Source organism: Lepidochelys kempii, chromosome 1 (assembly GCF_965140265.1).
Source record: "Lepidochelys kempii isolate rLepKem1 chromosome 1, rLepKem1.hap2, whole genome shotgun sequence".
Classification (NCBI taxonomy): domain Eukaryota; kingdom Metazoa; phylum Chordata; order Testudines; family Cheloniidae; genus Lepidochelys; species Lepidochelys kempii.
Window position 1 is genome coordinate 115,511,702 of NC_133256.1, and position 23,771 is coordinate 115,535,472.

Consider the following 23,771-nt stretch of genomic DNA (forward strand, 5'->3'; position numbering starts at 1 on the left):
GCTAGTCTCTAAGGTGCCACAAGTCCTCCTTTTCTTTTTGCAGATACAGACTAACACAGCTGCTACTCTGAAACCTAGCATCCCAAAGTAAATGCTGAACACCCTCTTTAAAAATGAGGCCTCTTGAAGGCGCCTCCAGTTGGGCAGTCAAAATCCCTAGTCGATTCTAAAATGTTTAGCCATAATCAATAACTTGTGCCTGCAGAATGGTCAGTAATCCCCAGCTGGGAAGTCAGCATTTCAGTATGTCAGACTAAAATTTAAGAGTGAAAATTAAAAAAAACATTCTCCTGATTCCAGGTAGAATCATCAAAGATCCCAGGCTCTGCCACAGTGACCTGATGTGTATACTCCTCCTGCTAGACTGAAAAACAACTCTGCTCTGGTAGCGAGCATGTCATCAAAGCCTAGAGGTAACAGTGAATTGCACTGTTTTTCATTTCTTTTTCCACAAGTATATTCAGTATTAAACTGAGGTCTTCTCAGCTAGTTCGTCTGTCTCTGCATTTTATCTCTCTGTCTGTCAAGCTCATTAGCATACTTTGACAGATTAGAAGGCTAAGGTCAAACAAACAAATCCCCAAAGAAATACTACAAATTATTGTCACATGTTTTTTAAATACTTTGCTTCTTCAAAGAATTTAATAAGGAACAAAATTGAACTCTGCAGCCCAAATGTTTCTTTTATGGTGGACCCACTTTCCATCCCACCTCCATGTTTTTTTAAAGCAATTAGCTTCTTACAAGTGTATCAATAGTGATAGGCTACCCATCAGACAAGTTGAATTCTATAAATGGGTACCGGAAATAGCTATCAAAGTCTAGAGATGCTGTACAGCATAGCTCAACAAAGAACGTACTTGGGATGAGATGATTCTTCCAGCTAACTTCATGTGGAAACATGAAAAGAAAACAAAAATGTAAACTTTCTCATCAGTAGCCTGATTTATTTGTTGTTGTTGTTGTTTTATTATTATTACTTCTATTATGGTAATGCTTAGAGGTCTATCTCAGCAATCCAGGCCTCATAGTGCAAGGCACTGTACACACTTTTAATAAAAAGAGAGTTCATACTCCAAAGAGCGCACAGACTATATATATATTTTGCAGTAGCACTTAAAGGCACATTGTGCTAGGTGCTGTATATACTTATACCTGCCCCAAGGAGCTTACAGTGTAAAAGGCAAGACATAAGAGGTAGGGGAGACAAGCAAGTGACCCACAGTCAGAGAGATGACCAGTTGCCTAGCTGTGGTCAGATTCCAGCCTTCCATGTGCATTATGGCAGTGGTGAGTTTTGAGGAGGGACCTGACTGGATGAGGATAAGGTGGTGACTTTATGGATTGATGAGACAACAGGTGGCTAAAATGAATAAACAGAATTGGGGAGCAGTCGGGGAAAAGTTAAACAATCCTGATTAATTTAATGAGTAGAAGTGTATTTGTATTTTTTTTCTTCACATTTCTATTAATTTCCAGACACTTTCATGCTTCAGGACAATATATCTATTTTTTAAGGAATTAATTGTCTGACAGGTATGCAAAGGTACTGTTGCCAAACATTGTTCATTGCAGGTAAATCATTACATGGCCTAAGACAGTGTTCATTAGCAGCATTGTCAATCAAGTAGGAGTCCTGCCAGAGAACTGCTGATGGTACGACAGGGTCACAGACGAAGATGTTCAGTCTCTATTCATCCATCAGATTTTTTTTTAAATCAATTTACAGCATGATAATTGAGTCAAGTTTATTGTGCAGCCCCTCAAACAATGCAGGATTTCGGTGATTATAAATTGCTTGATACTGAAGTGGCTCCACAACAGACAAAAAGAGAGAGAGAGAGATTGGAGGAGTGGGGGAAGGGGTGAACAACAAAAACTAGTTGTTAAGAGAAATATTTTAAAGGCAGAATGCCACTGGAGTAGGCCTGCTTCTGGGGAAGAATGGCTGGGAGATAGCCTTCAGTTAAAGAGGTTGTTCACTAGAGGTGAAGGGCTAAATTGCCAATTCAAGTGGCGGTATCATCTGAAACGATTCCATTGATAAAACTGATGATTCCTTCCTAGGGGAATAATACTGCCATCAAAAGTATTGTTTCTTCTTGCTGTTTTGAAAAACCAAACGATAACCTTTTTCTTTTCATACCTGTAACCATGTGTGGGGTGTGTGTCTACGTGCGGGTACTCATGCAGGGTGGGGGGTTGGGGTCCAGCCCTCTGTGGCATGGGGTTGAGAAGAATTCTTTTCATACTGAAATGAGAAATGAAAAGTCAATTTTGGGGGCAGCAGTACAGGAACCTCCTATGGAAAGAAAAGCCCTTTCCTATCACTCTGACTGTGCCTGGTTTTTCCAGACCAAACATTTTAACACGATATTTCCAGCCTACAAAACTATTTATTTATCACTAATTATTATTATTATTGTTGTTATTTTATGCTAGGAGACTCAGTCACAGTCCAAGATCCCCTTTTTCTAGGTGCTGTACAAATACAGAATTAAAAAAAAAAAAATTCACTGCCCGAAAGAATTAGGTTTATAGGTGGTGCTCCAATGGCATCATACCCATACTTAGGCTAAGGGGTTAAAATGATTCCCTTGCCTTATCTACAGGGTTTCTGTAAAGTAACATTATGCATAAACTTGTGGTTATTTATCTACTTTCCTGAGTTCTCTGTTTGGTTGATTTCAAATGCATGGTAAATAGACACATTTTAAATTTTTGGCATAATTACATTTAAATGTAATTTTGAGAGATTAAAAATGAATGAAATCGGAAGGTGTTTATATTGATGAAATTCACCTAAAAAATGAACCACTGAAAACATCTATATAGCAAATCCCAAGGTGTGTTCTTAAACTCACCCTCATATGGGCAATGGTGCGCTCTGGCTTTTCCCTCAGATTCTGACTCCTTTCTGGAACTCATCGGGATGATGCTGAACATATTTAAATCTTTCCCATAAAAGGTTTAGTCTAAGTTGCTTCTCCAGTACTTGTTTGAACATTAAATATGCAAATAATCATCATTACACTTCCAACAATTACACATGTTTGCGAGCACCATGTCAAGTACTGGCAGCAGTGCAATCATTTGTAAAGACAAATATTCCATTCCAAGAGATGTCATGCTGCTTAGAAGATTTCTTTTTGTATTAGTAGCCACACTGCTGCTTCATAAAGTGTGCAAATGAACGTGACAGTGCTGCCAATAGCTGCCAGTTCCTTCCTCTCGGCAGAGCAGATGTCAATCAACCATCCCAAACAGACAAGGCCTCGGTACTGCTGCAGACATTAAACATGTAGGATGTAGAGGGGAGGGCACAAACAAAACAGGCATCTCACAGACTCAGTGTACTCCCTCATTCCCCCCCCCACGAGGAGGCCTGAGGCCTTTAGAATATTTTAATTTCTGATTTCTGACTATATTATCATGTGTTTGTAACAGAGGAATTGTAATTTGTAGCTCTGAGGTGATATGAAAAGATGCCTGAAACCACATGCAGCTGCAGGAGTGTGTGGCAGGTTTCTCTGCTTTCCTCTCTTTCTCTTTTCTCTCTCTCCCTCCCTCTCCTCTTGCTCTTTATGTAGTTATGGATAATTGTCACCATTCACTTTTATCACATCCAAAGTAGCAGCTTAGAGAAGCTGCGACTTTAGTCAGGACTAATCTTTCCTCCTCCTGAAGTGGGAAAATCCCAAGTATTTCAGGGTCCTATTGATAACCCTTGTGCTCTTTTTCCATAAAAGACAGATGACTCTGGCAAGCTTGGGAGACTGCAGATAATGGGATTGACTTGGTACTTAAATCTCAGTGAACCAAGACAGCATAAGTAATTAGTGAATTGGATCCATACTGGGGTGCTAATGATGGCTAATACTGCCCCACACCATTCTAAAAACCACAAGATGCACATCCATCTCACTCAGATAAAACCAAAGGGACATTGCTTTGCAGGCATCATTTATTTCTTCCTCAGTACAGAATTTATGCCCCTTAAAAAAAAATCTAATTTTCCAGAAGTGACATGCAGAAAAACAAGTGACCATCCTGTCAGCAGAGTTCATTATGATCACATATACCTCTGGTGTTTTTAATTAAGAAAGGCTAATTAAGAGAAACTATGCATTTATCTTCTTATCTAGTTGTCAGGGGAAAAAGTCACAAACACTAACTATACATTGTTTGGAGGGGAGAGGAAGGTTTGTTCCTTTGGGGATTTTTTTTTGTTTGTTGGGGTTTTTTTTAGCTTTAAACAAACTAAACCCACTCAAAGAGGCAGGTAATCACCTGTTTTTGTAAAATAAAGTATTATTTTTTTTCCAGGACTGCTGTTTCTAACTTTGAAGAAAGCATAGTTTCACTTAATGCCTTGGTTTTCCCCCTCGACTCAAATAATTGCAGAGTTTTGGTGTACAAACTTGCCTTCTGACTCATTTTTCTTTCCCCACAGAGTGATAGCATTTTATCAGGATAATTTAGATAAATGCCTTTCCACAGAGTTTGCTTATCCTTCCAGGAGCTATGATCGACAAAAAGCCACATAAGATGAATGGCGTCGTGTTTTGGTCAAACGTATTCTCGTCTGAGAGTAGAAGGGGTTTGAAGGTGGGGAGAATGTCTGTTTTCCTAAGATTTGATCGTCAGAGAATACAACCTTCTATGCCCTCCAACTTGTTACAACGGGTGTGTTTGTACATATAGATAGATAGATAGATAGATAGATAGATAGATAGATAGATAGATAGATAGATAGATAGATAGATAGATAAGGTCTCGTTCATATTATATATAAAACCAGGGAGCTCTTATTGGAAGATGCATAGAACTAATCAGACCATGCTAGCAACATGATTGTATGGAGATAAGGAGAGAGAGGGAGAGAAAGAAATGTGTCATAATGAAGGAGACTGAGAACCCAGACACCCTTTAGTCTTTGTGCTGCCAGCTGAGCTTTAAAGACAGACAACTGACTCCTGCCTCTTTCGGTCAGTTTCTTATATGTAATTTTTCCTGGCATTATGGGATTTAGAAAAGGTGAGGCCCAGGGCATGCCTGAGGTTTGACATGCAAAGGGTTAAGATGCACTATCATTGGTGAGCAACAGCAAAGCAGCCTCCACCAGACCTTTTCTTTTCTTTATTACTATATGGCTGAAATCTCTCTTTTCCTGAGTATCAGAGGAATCTTTATTCTGCTCTGAGTTGTTTCTGTGAGTGTCTTGGAAGGTGCCTTTGACAATAGTAGAAGTGCCTTTTTAAAGAGACCTTTCTTCATATTTAAAATTTGAGGAGAAAAGCTATTTAATATGAGAGCCCTCAGTTTCCCCTTCTCAATCTGTAACTGATTAGGAGGCATTCAGAGGTAATGTAGGGTGAAAAGATGGGCACATGCTCAGCTGGGGAGGCGGAAGGGGGGCTGGTACGGGTAAAGATCTGAATTGGATTAGCACCAAAGAAAATTTAGAGTTTGGATGGGGAGCTAGACTATGAGCCTGGAGGCAGGCTGCCCTTCATCAGCACAAACACTATCACCTCAACAGCTCTGCTTTATTAAAAACCAGGAGAGTCTTCACGGAGATAGTGCGCTGAAAATTGTAATTTTAATGACATCCTTTATAGCAGCACTGGAGATGTTTTTTAAAGAGGTTTTCATTTATTTGTAAAAAGAAAATGTATGTTTTTAAAGTAAGACTGAAGTTTAATAAAACTCAAATCAAATCTGGTCCTTCTGGGCTCTAAGTGATGCTCTCTGAACAGTACCACGCTGCCCTTTTGCTCTCCCATCTCTTCCATGACCTTTAGGCCTTTGTATTGTCCTCACAAAAGTACTTCTTCATTGTATGTCTGCCATGAACACAGAACCCTGAAAGACATCAGTCATTACATGGGGAACCTAGATCCCAGTTTTCAATGCCTAGAGAGGGATATCATTGTTAAGTAGGGGTCCACCTTCTAACAAATGAGAATATCTATTGCTAAGGAAGGTGCTTCTTTCTAGGGTTCTTATTAGAACTGTTCCCCTTCCCTGACATTAGCTTTGGAAGATCTTATTTGCTGTTCTCCTTTAACGAGGTTACAGAACTGTCTGTCACTAGCATGGTGAGGCTGTTTGACTTTAAAGAGTTTTCTAGCAGAGAGAGGGATTGCTCCTTCCTTATACCTTTTTCCATCTATTTATTTGTTACTCCCACAGCTGCTTTTCCAACTAGAAATACTACAAAAATTTGCTGACATTGCTGGAAATAGTTGTAACACTAAACAAATTGCAGCAAAAATACTACAGTACATAATTTTACTTCTGAGATATTATTACCCATTTTGCCAAGAAAAAAAGGAGGCTTTACGAGAAATCAGAAGAAATTAAGCCAGAACAGACATCAAAGCTATCCAGTTCCACCTTAGACTTACACACACTCTTAGCAGAATTACAGCGCTTGTAGTACCCAGAAAAAGATCATCCTCGTCGACATCACGGTCCCTTTCGAGAACAGGACCCCGGCCTTCCGAGAAGCTCGAGCTCGGAAACTGGAAAAATACGCCCCCCCCGGCCGACACCCTGAGAGTGAAGGGCTACGAGGTGCAGCTGGACGCCCTGATCGTCGGAGCCCTGGGCGCTTGGGACCCCTGCAACGAGCGTGTGCTGCGGACCTGCGGGATCGGTAGACGCTACGCACGGCTCATGTGGCGCCTCATGGTCTCGGACACCATCCGATGGTCCAGGGACATCTATATCGAGCACATCACCGGCCACCGACAGTACCAGGAGGAGTGAGCCGGTACGACATTGTGCACACACTGTGGGAAAGAGACGGAGAGGCCTTCCCCATAGGACCGTATGAACTGGAACCATAAACCCACTGAACATTAAACCCCACCAAATGAGGGTAGACTCATCCCCACCCCCGTATTCACTCACTATACCCAGCATACTGAACATAGCCGTTGTGTGGATAACTTACCCCATATCTCGATGTCTGTACTCTGACCGGTTAAACTTTTCCCCAGGTCGGGGATATTGCAGATTATTATGTGATCCTTGCTCCACCAGCTCCTAAATCGGATTTTGCACCCCTTGATAATCTGTACCTTATCCCCTGACAACCAGAAACTTCTATGCTCGAACTCTGTACCGTTCCTTATTTCAACATTATCTTAATAAAATTATTAAATCTGTTCTTATCAGTTTAATATCTGATACGTCCTCTATCTGAGGACTATATATTAAATGGTATTCCATCTTTTACCGTTGGCTAAAATCAGGCCCATAGCTATCATGAAAAGGAAGAGGTCATTTTTAGGAAGATGTTGACTGTCCACTTAGCATTCTACCAAACATTCCTTTTCTTAAAGTTTGCGATTTCTAAATCCTTTCTAACAAGAATTGGAAAGTTACATTAAAAGAAAGGTATTGCACATGAGCTTGATGTTCTAAACCATAATGTTTGCGGGATAAAGTAGAATGGACTATACTGACTGACAGAGGTTCTTTTGGATATCCTGGGGAGAAATCAAGATAATTTCCCGCCCACCCATCAGAAACATATGAGGGAGGGGGGGAGTTTACAGGAGCAGTTATTTTAAAAGTATTTTCAACAAGGAAAATAGTGTATAAGGATGAATTCGGAATGACTCTGCTCTACTAGCAAATGACTATGGAATGACTGCTGTAGAAAAGTTTGTAGTGCACACAGATATGTAGAAAAGTTTATGTGAAAGAAAGTGGAAGCTAAAGCCAAAACAAACAAATGCTTCATTTGACATTATGATTTCCCCACTACTTGATTAGGCACACATGGCTGACAAAATATAGGACAAGAAGTAACTGCTTCTGTTTTAAAAAACAACTAGGAATACTGTACTCTGCTTTCTAAAATCAACATTCTAGGTAATGCTGATGAGGTACTATAATTAAAAACAATTCCCTAAATTTAGCAAATAATCCTGAAATCTGCCGGTTGCTGGCACATTTCCACTGGTGAAGTTTTGAAAGCAGGGTTTAAAAAATTTAGGAATAGTTTTTGTTTGTTTGTTCCTGACCACTGATAGCATGAGCTAGCAGCTGGTGTGAGAATAAAGGAAAATGTGTGTGTATTGGCAGCAGACAATTTATAACATGAAGCGATTATTCTCTCAGAGTCTTAAACATCAGAACTTGTGTCTTAAAAAATAATAATTTGCTTGGACAATTTTACAACCAACCATTTAGTTTTTTTCCCATTTTTCCTCCTTCAAAGATGTGTTGGAATTTGTAACCAACAAGATACATAATTTATCAATCTTTTTCTTTTTTTTTCTTTTTCTTTTTTTTTTTTGAAAATGGGATTTTTCAATCTTGTACCTTTTAAAGCTCTTTTATGGGGTGGCTTGGTAAACCTACATCTCCACCTAGTGGTTTCATGGAACAGTTGAGCAATTATTTTTGCTGCAATATTAGCACCAAGATAGTTTTTACATTGTAACACCAGTGTGAAGAAATTAGATCACTGATTTTCTTTTTAAAATAGAACTATTTTAGGAACATAGGTAAAAATTGAACGTTGGCTTTCCATTGTTCTATAAACCACAACAATGATTCTTTCTTTCTTCCTTAATGTTTGTTAACATTTTGATCTTTTGACAAAACGACCATTTTTTGGTAGAGCATGGGAGCACCCCACTCATCAGTTACAATGGCAGTTTTGAGGGGCATAATTCCCAACTGGCCTAGTCCCAAATGTTAGACACCTGTCTAACAGCCCAAAAAGGGGACACAAAATATTGTTCAAGGAAGTAACTGAAAATGCTGTGAAGATTCTTGTCCTTAGTGTAAATAATTCTCTCTATAACCTCACTTTCAGGATTATTTATTTCTGATGTACACAATTTTTAGAAATAGCAGTGAGGGGGACCAGGGTGGAATGTATGTGACTATGAGATGAAATGAGGGATGGCCCTCAAAATGAGGGGCATTTGAGGGGTATGATTTCGCTTGCGGATAAGGCTAGCTGTATCTTGTGCCAAAGCTCCTGAAGGCTTTTCTTCAGTTGACCAGAAAACAGTGATAGAAAGTACCACCAGATGCTCCTCCCCTGGGGTGTAAAGAATTGACTGTATCTGTGATAGTCCCATTCCCTGCAAACCTCGAAGTGGCTGTATATTGTTCCACCAATTCACCACCAGGTCAGCCCCTGTTTTAAGTACACTAATGTATCTGTTTATTACCTAAATATTCACTACACAATCAAAGCAATTGTGCTTCTTGAATACAAATAAAAACATTACATTTTAACAATAAAAAATAAGGTTAAGAGAGGCATGGTATCCTATTCCCCCCAACCCCCAAATATTTTATCCTTATCAGGTATCACTCTGGTTCCTCTTTCTTGCCTCAGGATTGCCAGTTGGCTACATATCAGTGAAGAGCTGGGTTTTGTTCAGATTATACACCTCTTTTTTGCTACAGAGTGAGTAGGAGATTACACACAGTGCATACAGTTAAGCACATGTATAAGTCCTGGCAGGATCGGAGCCTTATCTAAGATAGGAGATGTATTATAAATTAAATGCTACTTGTAATAAAATATATTAAACTGATTGAAGGTGTTGTAGCTGCTAATGGCCTAGAATGTACAATAATCCTTCACTGTAATGTAGAATCCACATGTCAGAAACATGTACTAACTCAGAGTTTAATTAATGCACATTAACATATATACGCAGAGGGAGAATATATGAAGAGCGTGCCCTGGGACACAGTTAAAATTTTCGCAACTTCAAACTTAGGGAAATTTGGAAACTCTCCAATTCAGCAATTTAAAATGATTAAATATTATCTATCATAAAATTGTCTTAAAATTGAGTAAATGGGAAAAAGATAGTAGAAATATGGCTTTGTTGTGCTAATGAGTTAATCCAACCTTAAATGTTATTTTCCACAAATAAAATAAATATTGTTTTCTTGCATGGCTTGGATTGTGAGATGACCCGCAAATAATCAAATCAAAACATCAGCCCCAAACTACCTAGCAACCACTGGATTCTTTATCTCAGGGATGATTGAGGCTACCGGGCCAAAGGTCAGTACTGGATTAAAACAGAGGGCTACCTGTATAGCGAAAGGAGGACACGTTTGGCAGGGTGGGGTTACATTGGGGTTTTGGTAGGTGGGAAGTGCTGTGATACGAGATCACTTTTTGGAAGCTGGAGGGAAGGTTGGGACAATTGTCAATGTAGAGTTGTTGGCTCTTCCCGCGTCCTCCTTATTGTGCTTTTGGTTGTCCACAGCTTTACCTACTGGGACCCCCAACTTCTCTGGCAACACACTCCCATCCCCACAACTAGAGTTGAATTTGAACAGCATTTGGGCTGAGTCCTCGTGGGTTGCTGAGTTCCTTTTGAATTGCCAAGTACTCTGGCTTACAAGTACTTCAGGGCAAGCCAAATCAAAGAGCATGTTAAGCTAAGTAAGAACTGAATGGGGAAGACCCAGACTCCTTTGCTGCATTCAATATAAAAGGGAATGGGGAAAGGGAACACTGTGCAAGCTCTTCCCTTACACAAATGCTGCAGAACCCAAAGTCACCTTTTAAGGTAAAAAATGGAGGGGAATAAATGTGAAAATGTGGTCATTCTTCCCCACCCCGTTCCCGTTTTTTTAGTTGAAATTTGCAATTTCAATGACATTTTTATCAACATTTCAGAGTTGGGGGAAAAAACTGCCATCTCTAAAGCTGGCTTGGAAAAAAGGAAACAAAATGAAAATGTCATTGAAATGATTTTTCCTGTTTATGACGGTGTTTGGAAAATAAAAATTTGGAGGCTATAGAGGGGAAGAACCATTCTGGGGTAAATATCCCAGAATTCCTGCATGTCACCCAATAGTGGTGGCAATCATCTGTCCTATTGTGTTAATCCCAGCGAACAGTCTGAATTCTTTAACTAACCCAAGCAGCTAAGAGAGCGTAGAGCAAATGACACTCTTCACTGACTGCTAAGAAAACAAAGGGTGTGTCTACATGGGGATAGAAGACCTGCAGCACTGCTGTGGCTAGTCCGGGTCAGCTGACTTGGGTTCACAGGGCTTGGGTTGCAGGGCTAAAAACTGCTGTGTATGCATTCAGGCTCAGGTTGGAGCTTATGATCTGGCACCCTCCACCCTCACAGGGCCATACCTGTTGATGATTGACTTATATAAGGGGTTGAAGTAACCAGAGCTACTCAACAGACATTTTTTTTTGTTTTTCCTGGTTGTAAAAAGCACAATCCTACACTAGAGGTAGCTCTAAAAAGAATCTAGAAAACTACTTACCTAGCTGGGAAAAATCCACACATAAAAAACCCCCCAAAACCCACGATGCTTTATGAAAACCTTGTGCCTGAAATTTTTCAGGTATAAATAGAGAATTTGTGTTCGTGAAAGGAGAGAAATTTCATGTCTGCATTCAAACAATTCCTTTACCTTTAAAAGAATTGCATGAAACATAAAAAGCAAGCAAAACTTACTGCTGAGCTGAAGCCCTTCAGCACATCTCTGAGGGTATCTCTGCTCAAAAAAGAGAGGATGGTGACTGGTCTGCATTAGCTACCTTCATCTGCTACATGCTAATACATTAGCTCACTAATTTAGCTACTCAGGACAATTACTGAAATCTTCCAGTAAGTTTGGAAGTTAATGTTTGTACCATGAAGCATTTAGTGAAAAATCTGTACAACAACGATCCAGATCATGAAACTCGGGTTCTCGTACCCAATACATTTGTTTCAATATGATGAAATTCAAAACAAACCCAGAAAAGTTAGGAGTCCTCTCTATACCTAAGACTATCCCATAGTACTTACCATACAGATGTAAACGCCACCGTCAATCTACAGGGACTGTCTGGTTCTCTGAATGGGTCTTGTCATTGTTCAGGGCCTGGTTTGCAGAAATGATGAACTCCAATTGAAGTCAATGAAGCTGTGGGTACTCAGAGATTATCTCACTGACCAAATGCTCTTGATTTCACAGGCATCTGTGATGAATTCAGGGTAGCAATTCCTTATTGAAGGGTATAAGTCAATTCCATTAGAAAATATATTTTGATCCCTTCCCTTCAAAAACTTTTCAGCACAATATTTCTCATTGGTTGTCTCTTCTTGACGTTTTTGTTTTCGTTTCTGAGTTGAGGCGTTGAAAATGTGGAGTTTGTTTTAAGCAATTGCTCTACATTTTGGTCTAACTCATGCTCAGCAGAGAGCATGTGTTACTGTGCTTCTCTTCCAATAGCACAATTTCCAACCCACCCTTTGCAAGGAGACATGTGGACATTAGACTCTTTGGCCAACTGCATGCTGGAGACAGAAAACTGCAGAATCTACATGGCCAGTCACCAGTATGGAGAAGTGACTCTACCTCCCCGCCCAGGGCCGTCCCTAGGGGAGGTGTGGGGCTTGGGACAAATCAGTGTGTTTGGGCCCCCCCCTTAACATTTTTTATACAGGTGAAATCTGGTGTGGGGAGGGGACAGCAGTGCTGGGCGAAGGGCAATGGAGATTCACAGGGTGGCACATGTGCTAGGGGCAAGGGGGGTCCCAGAAAAGGGAGGGGTCTGGGGCGGAAGGGCAATAGATGGGGTCAGCCTGGTCCTGGTATGTTCTGGTAGTGCTAGACACTGGCGGCCAGTGCGGTGGCAGGCAAGCAAGAAAAATAAATACAATGTGTGCTTCCCATCGGTAGGTGCGGGCCCGACCCCCACCTCTGGCATCAGGCCCCCTGCTAACTCCCCGGGCCGGCCTGGCCGCCCGAACCCCTATCCCCACCTTTCCAAAACAATTAACACATTTGGAAATAGAGCCCTCCCTACCCTCATCCTCCAGCAGCAGCTCCTGTCCCATGGGGCTGAGCCCACCTCCTTGCTCCAGGCATTGCAACCTGGCACATGGGTTGCAGTGCCAATCAGGTTTGGCCTGGCCGCCCATCTGTCATGACAGATGGGCGGCCAGGCCAAACTTGAGTGGTGCTGCAACCCCACACACCAGGTTGCAACACCATTCAAATTTTTTCCAGGCCAAACCTGAGTGGCATTGTGACTCCATGCACCAGGTCACAATGCCATTCAACTGGGGCCCCTCTCAAATGTGGGGCACAGGGAAAACTGCCCCTTTCCCCACCTGACCCACTTCCCCCAGGCAGCCCTGCCTGTGGCTGCTGCAGTCCCTCGGACCTGACAGGGTGAAACACATTATGGACTCAAAAAAAAGAACAGGTCCCCCCTCCCTCCCCCCACACACACAAATGGCACCTTCTGTGAGCACCATAACGAAATTACTGCTCTCCTTCTCCCTCCAAACTGGGGCACTTCTTAGGAGTGGAGGTGGATGGAAAGGTAACCGCTGTTTGCAGCAGCTCTTCAGCAGAACACAGCAGATGCAGTTAGGCTCCAGTTTCCTTTAAGGCCATTGGGGCCATGGTTGGACTTCATTGCTCTTGAGCCAGGCCTGCCATATCACTTAGAATTTGACAATAAAAAATTGGTCAAGAAATACTTAGAATCCATGTTCCTTTTCACTCTGAGATCATTATTTTTGTGTACTAGAATCCCAAAATATTAAATCTCTGTTTTTGCCCAACTGAAAACCCATTTATTTGAGCAATATTTCAAACAACCTCTAGAAATAGAATGCATTTCTGATTTTCATTAGAGTTTCTCAAAACCCAGTGAAGTACAGAATTTCTGTTTGCGAGGTAAGAGAAGAGGAATAGAGGTGTCAGATTTTGAGACAAAAAGAAGCGTGTCATCCATGTTTAACATCATATGTTTTAGTTGAGCAAGCTAAATCACAGAAATATGAAGCTAAAATTAATGGCTCCAAGGCCATACTGAATTGAAGAGGGCAACCTTAATGCATCCCTTGATTCAGATAAAATGGTTGAGATATAAACCTGTTTGTAATTATCAGAGCCAGAGTTAAGAAGCTTGAACCAGGATTCAAAGTTTGCACTGAAACTGTATTTAGACACTGCAGAGAAGAGAATGTCCTAATTCACTCTATCAAATGTTTCCCTCATGTTGAGTGGAATTATCGGCGAAGGATTTAAGGAGTCCTGACAAAAGGCTGTGCTAACCACCAGTTGACATCAGTTGCTGGCCCCATTTCTCACATATTAGGATCACTTTTACCAGAAAGAATAATTTCTAATCTAAATCTTTTACAGTACCTAGATTTTGCAACCCAAATTAGTTTGAAATCTAGGGCTGTAACTAGAACAGATTTCAGCAGGATCAAGGCCCTAATTCCCATTATAACTGTCTAAATTAAAGTGAATTCAATTAATGCTGGGTGGAATTTGTGTACCTTATATCCAATAGGTAGGCCCTGTCATGAGCTGGAAGAGCAAAAGAGAGAAGAAGTATTCCAAATTTGAGATAATTTTGTGAGTTTAGAATGGCATTTTATTTTTATTGCATACGAGATCAATGATTTTGCTTCTAAAGCAGACCTTTATAGCTTATCAATCCATATCTTCAGAAGGAGTTACTGAGATCTTGGTTGCCAAATATAAGTTAATTTAATTTCTATGCCTTGATCCAAATCCCACTGAAATCAATGGGAGCTTCGAAATCTACTGATGAAAAGCAGAATATAAATCCCAAATATTATTATATTGTGGTGGCTCCCACAACTATGGGGAAATGAAAACTGGGGCATGATCAGACATCTCAGTTGTCTTGACCTCAACATCAAATGTTGCATGAGAGATATATGGGATGTGTGATCAAGAAACATGAATAGGCTCTTCTTGTACCAATTACTAATCTCTATATGTCATCTAGTCCTACCTGTGTAAGTAAAGCATTTATAGCTATTCTGGAGGAACAGCCCCACCGGGTAAGTGTATCTGTTGAATGTCAAATAGTGTTGAATACTGTGTTGAAGTTGCCAACTAATATTATGCCGCTACTCTCCTTATCCATTAGTAGTACAATTAGTTTGTGAAAGATGTTAGAATCTTCTTTGTTTGAGACATTGACATTGTTCAGTGCCATAATGGGATCATTTATATCTCGCTAGGAATATATGACCCTCTTCATATTTTGCTGTGTCTAAAAGTTAAACTTTAAGGCTGAGATGTTTCAGAGCCACTTAAGGGATCTATCTAGACTTTGAAGAAAAGTTTTTTAATATTGCTATCACCACTTAGTCTTTTCTTTAATATCTTGAGACTTCAGATTCTAATTTTTTTATTTTATTTATTTATTTATTTATTTTTGGTTCAGGGTTGGTTTGTTTGTTTTCAAAGAGCCACTATTTTAAATTAAATGGGACTACTTAGCCCTTTTACATTCCAAGACAGCAATTTAAATTATTTATCCATGACTGGCAGAGGGATTAATACATCCTAAAGGACATTTCCCTGCAGGTTTATTAGGGGGAGACATGCGTGACAAAAGATAACAAACAGTCTGCCCTTTAAACCACTACTTAGAAACAGGGTGCATTTTTCAAAAGCATTCAAGCGATTTAGGAGTCTAACTCCTATTGATTTTCAGTAAGATTTGGTCTCCTAAGTCACTTTTGAAAATGTAATTTAGGCACTTTTGTAAATTTTTCCCAGATTCAACATCTAGATCCCAATTCATCCCAGAAAACAGAAAGCCTTGGTCATCTGCTCCATGTGGCTACAAGCTTTGAATCATTAATACCAACAAGCTGAAACAGAAATGAGAACTATTAGGCAAAGAGAAGAGAAAATACTTTGCTGGCTAACCGTGTAGCTCTGAACTATAATCTTGCAATAGCACAATCTGATTGGGGGAGGAGATTTTGTTCTATCTTGCTGTTAGCTTTTGCACAAGTCTGTAAAGACTTTGATCCCTGAAATGGCTTGAACATCCTTTTCATTGGGATGAGTACCTGTTTGCTCTGACACAGTGGTAGCCAGATCCCATCTGTCTATTTCACTTATTTTTGAAGGTCTCTCAGCAAGCTTTGGCTTTTAACTTTTACTCTGGTATTCTAGAAAAGTCACAGGCTGAGATGTCATCTTCCCAGAGGTCTACACACACAATTATTTAGACTAAAAGAAAGAATCACTCAGATCTGACAGCAACAAGAACTGCTCTGCTGAAGGTCACTCCCATACTTCTGTGATCCCTCCATTGGCTTCAGAGACCTTTGAGTCTTTTAAAATCCAGCTCTCAGCTGGAAAGCTAGAATCACCCTGAACAATATGCCAGCAGAGCATGTGAATACCACAAGCCTTGCTGGACTTTCTGCTGGAGCTTATAATATTAGTGATTCCTGAAATGTGTGGCTCCCAGCAGTTATAAATTTCACAGGTTATGTTAGCAAGGCTCTGTGAGACCTTACTCATTGTTCTGCTAACACAAGATATCAGCGTGCAATAATCTGGAGGACCACATCGGAGGTTTCAAAAGAGTTATAAACTCCTCCACCATCCTGTAGCATTTGTTATTCTTGTGATGACCATGTAATGGAAAATGTGTCAATAAAGTCACAAGCAAAATTTGCTCAGTCATTTAATTTCTGAGCTTCAAAATTTTATGTTTTTCAACTTTAAGGATACTTTAGGAATTTCTCAGACAAAAATATCATTATGATGGAGTTAAATACATTCACTTTCAAGATGCATTAATAAAATATTATAGTTTAAATAAAAAATAAACTAGCTGGAAATTCAGGTTAATGTTCTAATACCAACCTTAATTCTACCCCTTTATTCCAACCCACCCTTGATGTACAGATTCCAGAGACTAAAAGGAAGGACTATAATCTGTATGTTGGATCCTGTGTGCCATTTAACTATAATTTTACAATTCACTGACACACTTTTTATGGACAGACAGAATTGTACAGCAATTACCAATATGTAGCAATAGGCTGTAATTTATAACGTGACAGTATCACAAATACCACAATGCTGTTCCTGAATGTCCCAGGAGATGGTGAAGCTGGCAGCCATGATGGTGAAGCTCGCTCCTTCCCCGTCTCTCATCATTCACTCATTATTTTGTCCACCAATTAGGCCTAGTTTCTGACACACCAATTTTGATTCACTGATTTCCGGTTTCATACACTTCTTGTTTACTAGATATGACCTTAACACAGTCCTTCAGTTATATCAGTAGGCCTTTTCATTTGGACTAATTCAATCTTTCTGTCGCTTTTTTGCACCTTTTCCCATCAACATTTATTATTATAAGTCATTGTGACATTTTATGAACTTTCGCTCACTTTTTACAGTTCAGCTCACAATTAGGGTACATTTGTAGGCCCAGTTATCACAACGGTGCCTACTTAATGCTTGACTGATAGTATTTGCATTGTGGCCTCTCCAATAGCAAGTATAAAGATGTACAGCGGTAATGATTAAAAAATCAGTATTTACCAACAGCTACCACACCATGATGTCTAAGTTCCCTTTATTTAGACAACAAGACTGTTTTATGTACTGTGATCTGGTAACTCTTTAATAAGTGTTTCCCATAATGATTACCACCATATTTGGTACAGGTATTTCCACTATTTCCCAAGTGTTTCTCCCTCTGTAGTCACTATTGTGAACTAGTTCAAGTTTTTTTTTTTTGCCATGCAATCCTCCTTTTCCAAAAATGTTTGCCCCAGCATAAATGTACTATGCAAACGCCTATCTATGGGTGAAACACTTGGAGAGGAACTGAGATAAGGCACCTTTCTGCCATGCATGTCACAGGAGGATTTCTTTCTTGGTAAGGAAGCTTGTATAGTGCCTGTCCACACAATCTAGATCCCTCTTGTGTTATTTGCCCTGCCTTTGATGATCATTAGAAATAATCAAATGTTCAAGAGATGAGAAATTACATAGACTGTGATTATTGATGTGGAACTTAATTTTCATTTAGTGCTTGATATCTCTTTCACTCTTTCTGAAGGTGACGGTAGTTAGTAGAAGTTTAAAAAAAACAACAACAGAGTGACAGTAGTTATGCTTTAAGAGTCAGTGTACATTTATACTGTACATACCTGTCATTTTTAGGTACACCACTTAATGGAGAGATTGTAGTATTTTTTTAAAACCAAACTGGAGTCCTTTCAGTATAATTCAGCTTATTTTAATAATGAACACATGTTTACCATCTATCCGGCCTGTTCTTTTGCAGCTTTGGAAAGAAGGAAAGGAAGGAGAAGAAAGGAAGGCAACAGTCCTTTCCCTGATTCCCCAAATAAATTCCTTTGCTCCTTATTTCTCTAAGACAGAAGTTATTTCAGCCACAAATGGTGTGGAGTAGGGGAGGTTAGGTTAAGGCATTTGGGATGGGAGGTGTTAGGAAAAATACAGAAATTAATTGATGCAGTTCATTAGTTTTACAAATATTGCATGAGTTTATCACATGATTCTGGAAAGAGAATGCAAAAATAGTTTCTAGCTGCTAAAACAACTCAGGTTATAAATGTCTTATTATCTGTTTGTTGTCCATCTATAATTAGGATGTTGCTGGGATTTTTAAATTTCAAAATTGTTGTCATTCTGTATTAAATCTTGTTCTAAGAAAGTATCATAGATTATATGTTAAGAAGAAGGACAATCAGCTTGTCAAGCAGTTATGGCAATAGGCAAGAAAAGCTGGACTGCAGTCCTCGAGCTTTGCACCTGTCCTGCAGAAAGAGAATGCCTTCAGGAAAGGTGTAACTTGATAGTTTGGGGACTTTAGGTGCAGGTCTCTAATCAGCAGACTTCCAGAGCAGCGGTGAGTAGAGCTGGGTAAATCCAATTTGTTTTCAGGAAAACCCTTTCGGAGGCTTCTACTTCACCCCCCACATTGTATTTGAATTTGAAGGCTGTGCAATATCAACATCAAAGCTATAAGTGAATGTTTATGATAGTTTAGTGGAAGCTTAAACCATTAGTACATGTTTGCCTTTTTTTTTTTTAATTTTTTGCATTTTATATATGAGGAATGGCAGTCTTTTTTAAGTGAAACTGCCTTTCACTTTAGCAAATGTCCCACATTTATTTTGTCCCATCTAAAAAACTCTGATATACTGGTGGCAAATATGGTTCAGTCCATAAGAGAAGGCTTCCAAATTAAAAATCACGTACACACACAAGACCGATGTGAAATTTCATGCTATCTAAACTGTGACAGGGTCGGGCCAGATGGCTACCGGAGAGTAATAGAAGGCAGATATATTAGCCTCAGGTTAAGTAGGTCCCTTTTCCCTGGGTAAGGTAACAAGGAAGGTTCCAGAACAATCAGGAACCTTCTGGAGACAATTAAGACAAACAGGCTGATTAGAACACCTGTAGCCAATCAAGAAGCTGCTAGAATCAATTAAGGCAGGCTAATCAGGGTACCTGGGTTTAAAAAGGAGCTCACTTCAGTTTGTGGTGTGCGTGTGAGGAGCTGGGAGCAAGAGGCACTAGGAGTTGAGAGTGAGAACGCGTACAGTTGGAGGACTGAGGAGTACAAGCATTATCAGACACCAGGAGGAAGGTCCTATGGTGAGAATAAAGAAGGGGTTGAGAGGAGGCCATGGGGATGTAGCCCAGGGAGTTGTAGCTGTCACACAGCTGTTCCAGGAGGCACTCTAGACAGCTGCATTCCACAGGGCCCTGGGCTGGAACCCGGAGTAGAGGGCGGACCTGGGTTCCCCCCAAACCTCCCAACTCCAGGTCAGACACAGGCGGAGATGACCTGGACTGTGAGTTCACAAAAACAGCCAAACTGCGGGCTGCCGTGAAGCTCCAAGGCGAGCAAATCCACCAATAAGCGCAAGACCCACCAAGGTAGAGGAGGAACTTTGTCACAAAACATTCATGAATATTTCAGCTTTCACGAAGCCAAATTCCCAGAATGAAAAAAGGCAGCATTGCCCAACTCTTATTTTAGATTTAAATGAATTTTGTAACCTAGACCCTGCACCATTACTTCAGTGGAGCTCTGTCAGTGCATGGGTCTTCCTGGATGAATCATATTTCAGGATGAGGACTCTAGACCGTATATTTCCATATACACATGGATTTCTGTGCAGTACTGTAATATGGCTGTACAGTGGCAGCCTCACACTTCAGGACAAAGGTTTGTTTCTTAGGAAGGATGGCCGCATGGTTATGGTGTTAGCCCAAGACTCAAGAGCTAGCAGTTCAATTCCTTATTATGCTACAGACTTCCCATATGAGGTTGGGCAAGTCATGTCATCTTTCTGCTGTGCCATCTGTACCTCACAGCACTGTTGTGAGGAGAAATGTATATGACTGGGAGGTGCTCAGATACTACAGTCATGGAGGCTGTTTATTAATGTCTCAAATACCCAAATCTGCTGGGACTCCATATGAGCTCATTTTGAAGAAGTGGCTTGCTTTTCATTTGTTGCGTTGTGCAAAAATCAGTTGTATATTTTGCCCTGGGAAATGGGATCAATTTGTATTTACTTAGCCCTAAGACTCTTACACAGAAAGCATGTTTGTCAGATATCTGTCATGCCATTATCTAGATAATTCCTTTTGATAAGTAGTAACATTTTTCTGAAGCAGTGCTAAAGAGGACTTTGCCCTGGAGTGAACGAAGAGCAGCTGATATGGTTGGAAAAACTCTTTACTTTCTGCTGATATCAGGTACCTGCACTGTGTATGAGAAAGGAGCCATTTTCACATGGGTGAAAATGTCAAAATTACCTAACAAATGATTCTCCAGCTTTGCTGTTTCAAACACCATCTTTTTCTAAGTCTGTCCACTAAAAAGTGCGGGGAAAAAAGGCGTTCCCGTTAACGCACACCTCTGTACCCAGGGAACACCGAAGCATCCTCCTTTTTCAAAATAAAACTATGCAGAATACTAGTCTCTAAAACGGTGAGCTAGACCAGGGGTTCTCAGAAGCAATGGCTTTGGTGGCCTTAGAGTGCGGCCACCAACTCTTGCTCGTGGCCACTCTGACAATTTTTCCTCAAATACTTAATTACCTTTAGGAAAAATAAATAAATATGCACATACACACGTCTAAATCCTTGTAATTTATTTATGCCGGGTTTTTGCAGCCTCAATAATAAAAATAATGTACAGTGGTCTTTATTCTTTACTGAATAGAAACAAAATAAGATACTTTGCACATTCTTGTCTTTTTTTGTTGTTGTTTCTCTTGCTTTTTGGCTGCCCTTTTTTTTTATTTTTTAGACTTGCTGGCTAGTAAGGCTGCTGCTGTGAAAACTGATATTTGTATATTTGTATATATCACTTTTCATAGCAGACTTACTAGCTAGTTTGGAGGCAGTGAAAAGTGATATTAACAAACATACAAATATCGCTTTTCACAGCAGACTTACGCAGTCCCGGCAGGCCAGGGGACAAATTAAGCCATGGATGGAGAGGTGGATAGAGAGACTGTGGATCAGGGGTGATAGAGGGGGTGAGCCCGGGGCTAGAGCCCGAAGCACCCCAGCCAGGGAGGGTGACTGAAGCCCTGTGGCCAGACCCTGGCACCTGCTACCCCACGGCTAAAGCTGGAAGCCCAAGCCCCACCACCCCTGGGGAGGTGGGGAACTCACACCAGCTGCCTGTTCCTCTGGCATTTGTGGATGCAAAGGAGGGCAAGGCCTAGCCCCTGCTGGCAGCCCCAGGGGAGGAGCCACTGCTCTCCTCTCCTCCCCCCATCACTGCCCAGTAGGCTGTGGCCACAAGAAAAGCCTCTGGGCCATGGTGGCTGCATTTTAGAAACACCAGGCTAGACATTCGGACCTCGATCCTACAATTGATAGCACATGGACAGATTGCTATGCCCATGCAGAGCCCCAGTGACTTCAGCAAAGAGCACAGTAACTGCAGGACTGGGACCATACGTTTTTTTTCTCAAAAAAAGTTACAACAGCAAAATGATAAATATTACAAAACTAATCAACTCCTGCATGTTAACACTTATGTCGTGTGCTGAAACATTTTCCTGAATGATTCTTAATTATTTGCTTATTTGTATTGCAGTAGTGCCCAGAGGCAAAGAGTAGATCTAGATTACACAGTGCCTAGGCCTTATTCCCATCCATACTAGCCCTCCCGGTATGGTGTCCACCAGTGGAAATGTAACCATACTAGTGCAATGGTGGGGGGGTTTCTCCTAAAAAGCTCAGAGATGAGTTGGAGAAGAAGGGTACCAATGGAATTAAACTGATGCAGAGAGGGGATTTTATTGTTTACTCCTGACTTGTTTCCTTTCCTACCAGTAACTTTGAGGACTTCTGACATTACAAACCTTCCTTTTAACTTCTTCGCTGTTGGACTTAGGTTCCCATGGACTTTGCTGTTTCTTTAAATGAATTTTTCAGCTGAAATCAGAGTAATGACGGCTATTGAATGAAGGTTGCCATCTCTTGGGGTTTTATTACGAGTCTCAAGGCATTTTGAATGGCCCAGGTCATGGAGTCAAATGAATACATGAGAATCTTAGCTTTCAGGTGTTTAAATGTGTACACTTCTAGGCCTCACAGTTGCAGAGGAAAGCTTGAAATTGTGGCCTGACTGTACTCAAGAGTCTCAAAAAACAGAATGCAAAGAAAAAGAACCAAATATTTCCTATTATTTAAAAAATCTTTTCAGCAAGACTCATTATTTTTGAACATTTGGGGTTAGCAATAACCCATATTCAGCAGCACTGGGGGGGATGTGGGCGTGAGTCATTTGCTCAACCTACTGAATGTGGCATATTTTATGGTTACAAGGCTGTCAGCTGATTCACCCTTTTATTCCTGCTCCCATTTCCCTTCAAAAGCTTAGATTTTTTTTTCTTCCGTGTATGCTTCTCCCCCAACACTCACTTCAACTCCACGAAGAAAACAGATCCTTGGGTAGCTAATGTGCAGTACATGGGGGTAGAAGGCAGGCAAACTCTGAGAGGAACTGACAGGCCCGTTTTCATCTTTTTCAAACATCACCTTTTTTTTTCTCCCTGTGCCCATCCTCTCTGTGGTGACACTGACCTTTGGCAATCACATGAGTAACACTCACGTTGAAGTGTGCTAGCAAGCTGCATTTCTGGATCAGCCTCTTTTGCTTTGCTTCATTGGGTGACAGACATTTCAGTTTTGCTGGAAAAGCTATTTCCCATAATGAAAAATACATTTTGCAATCCATTTTTGCAGTAGTTGCAAAACACATGTGCATTTCCCTAAGCTTGCTGTAGGTGTGGTTTTGTGTGTTATTCATTGTCCTTCTGTTGGTCTAATAAGTATGATGGGAAAATGCCTCAAAAATATATTTTTTACACAATACATGTGATGTCCTTATTTGAAAGATTTCTCATGTGCTATGCTTATCAAAACAGGTACATGGGAAATTAAGTAATTAAAAACTGAGACAAGGTGGGTGAAGTAATATCTTTTATTGGACCAACTTCTGCTGGAAGAGGAGACAACCTTTGGAGCACTTCTTCAGGTCTGGGCTGATGGAACTCAAAATCTTGTCTCTTTCACAAACAGAAGTTGGTCCAATAAAAAATATTACCTCACCTTGTCTCTCTCCTATCCTGGGATCAACATAGGTAAAACAACCCTGCAAACACAAAATTAAAAACTAATCCAGAATAAAATTATGGCCATTCAGTACGCTACTACTGATCTTCACAGACCTCCCATGACCATCCTTGGGATTTCCGTATGCAGATCCTAAATAGCATGTGGATCTTTGGTGTAACTCCACTGAAGTAAATGGCAACTGGATTTATCCCCAGGATGAATTTGGTCAGATATTTAAAGTAAGACCAGAAAAGCAAATAAATTAAGAAGTAAGGCTGCAACTCTAGCTTGCTTGTTTCATATTTGTCCTG

The 23,771-nt window shown here is 40.5% G+C and overlaps 1 pseudogene; it reads left to right on the forward strand.

The window, feature by feature from the left end:
* Positions 1-7,170: 7,170 nt before the first annotated feature.
* Positions 7,171-7,217, forward strand: LOC140905673 (U2 spliceosomal RNA; annotated as a pseudogene).
* The last annotated feature ends 16,554 nt before the right edge of the window (positions 7,218-23,771 follow it).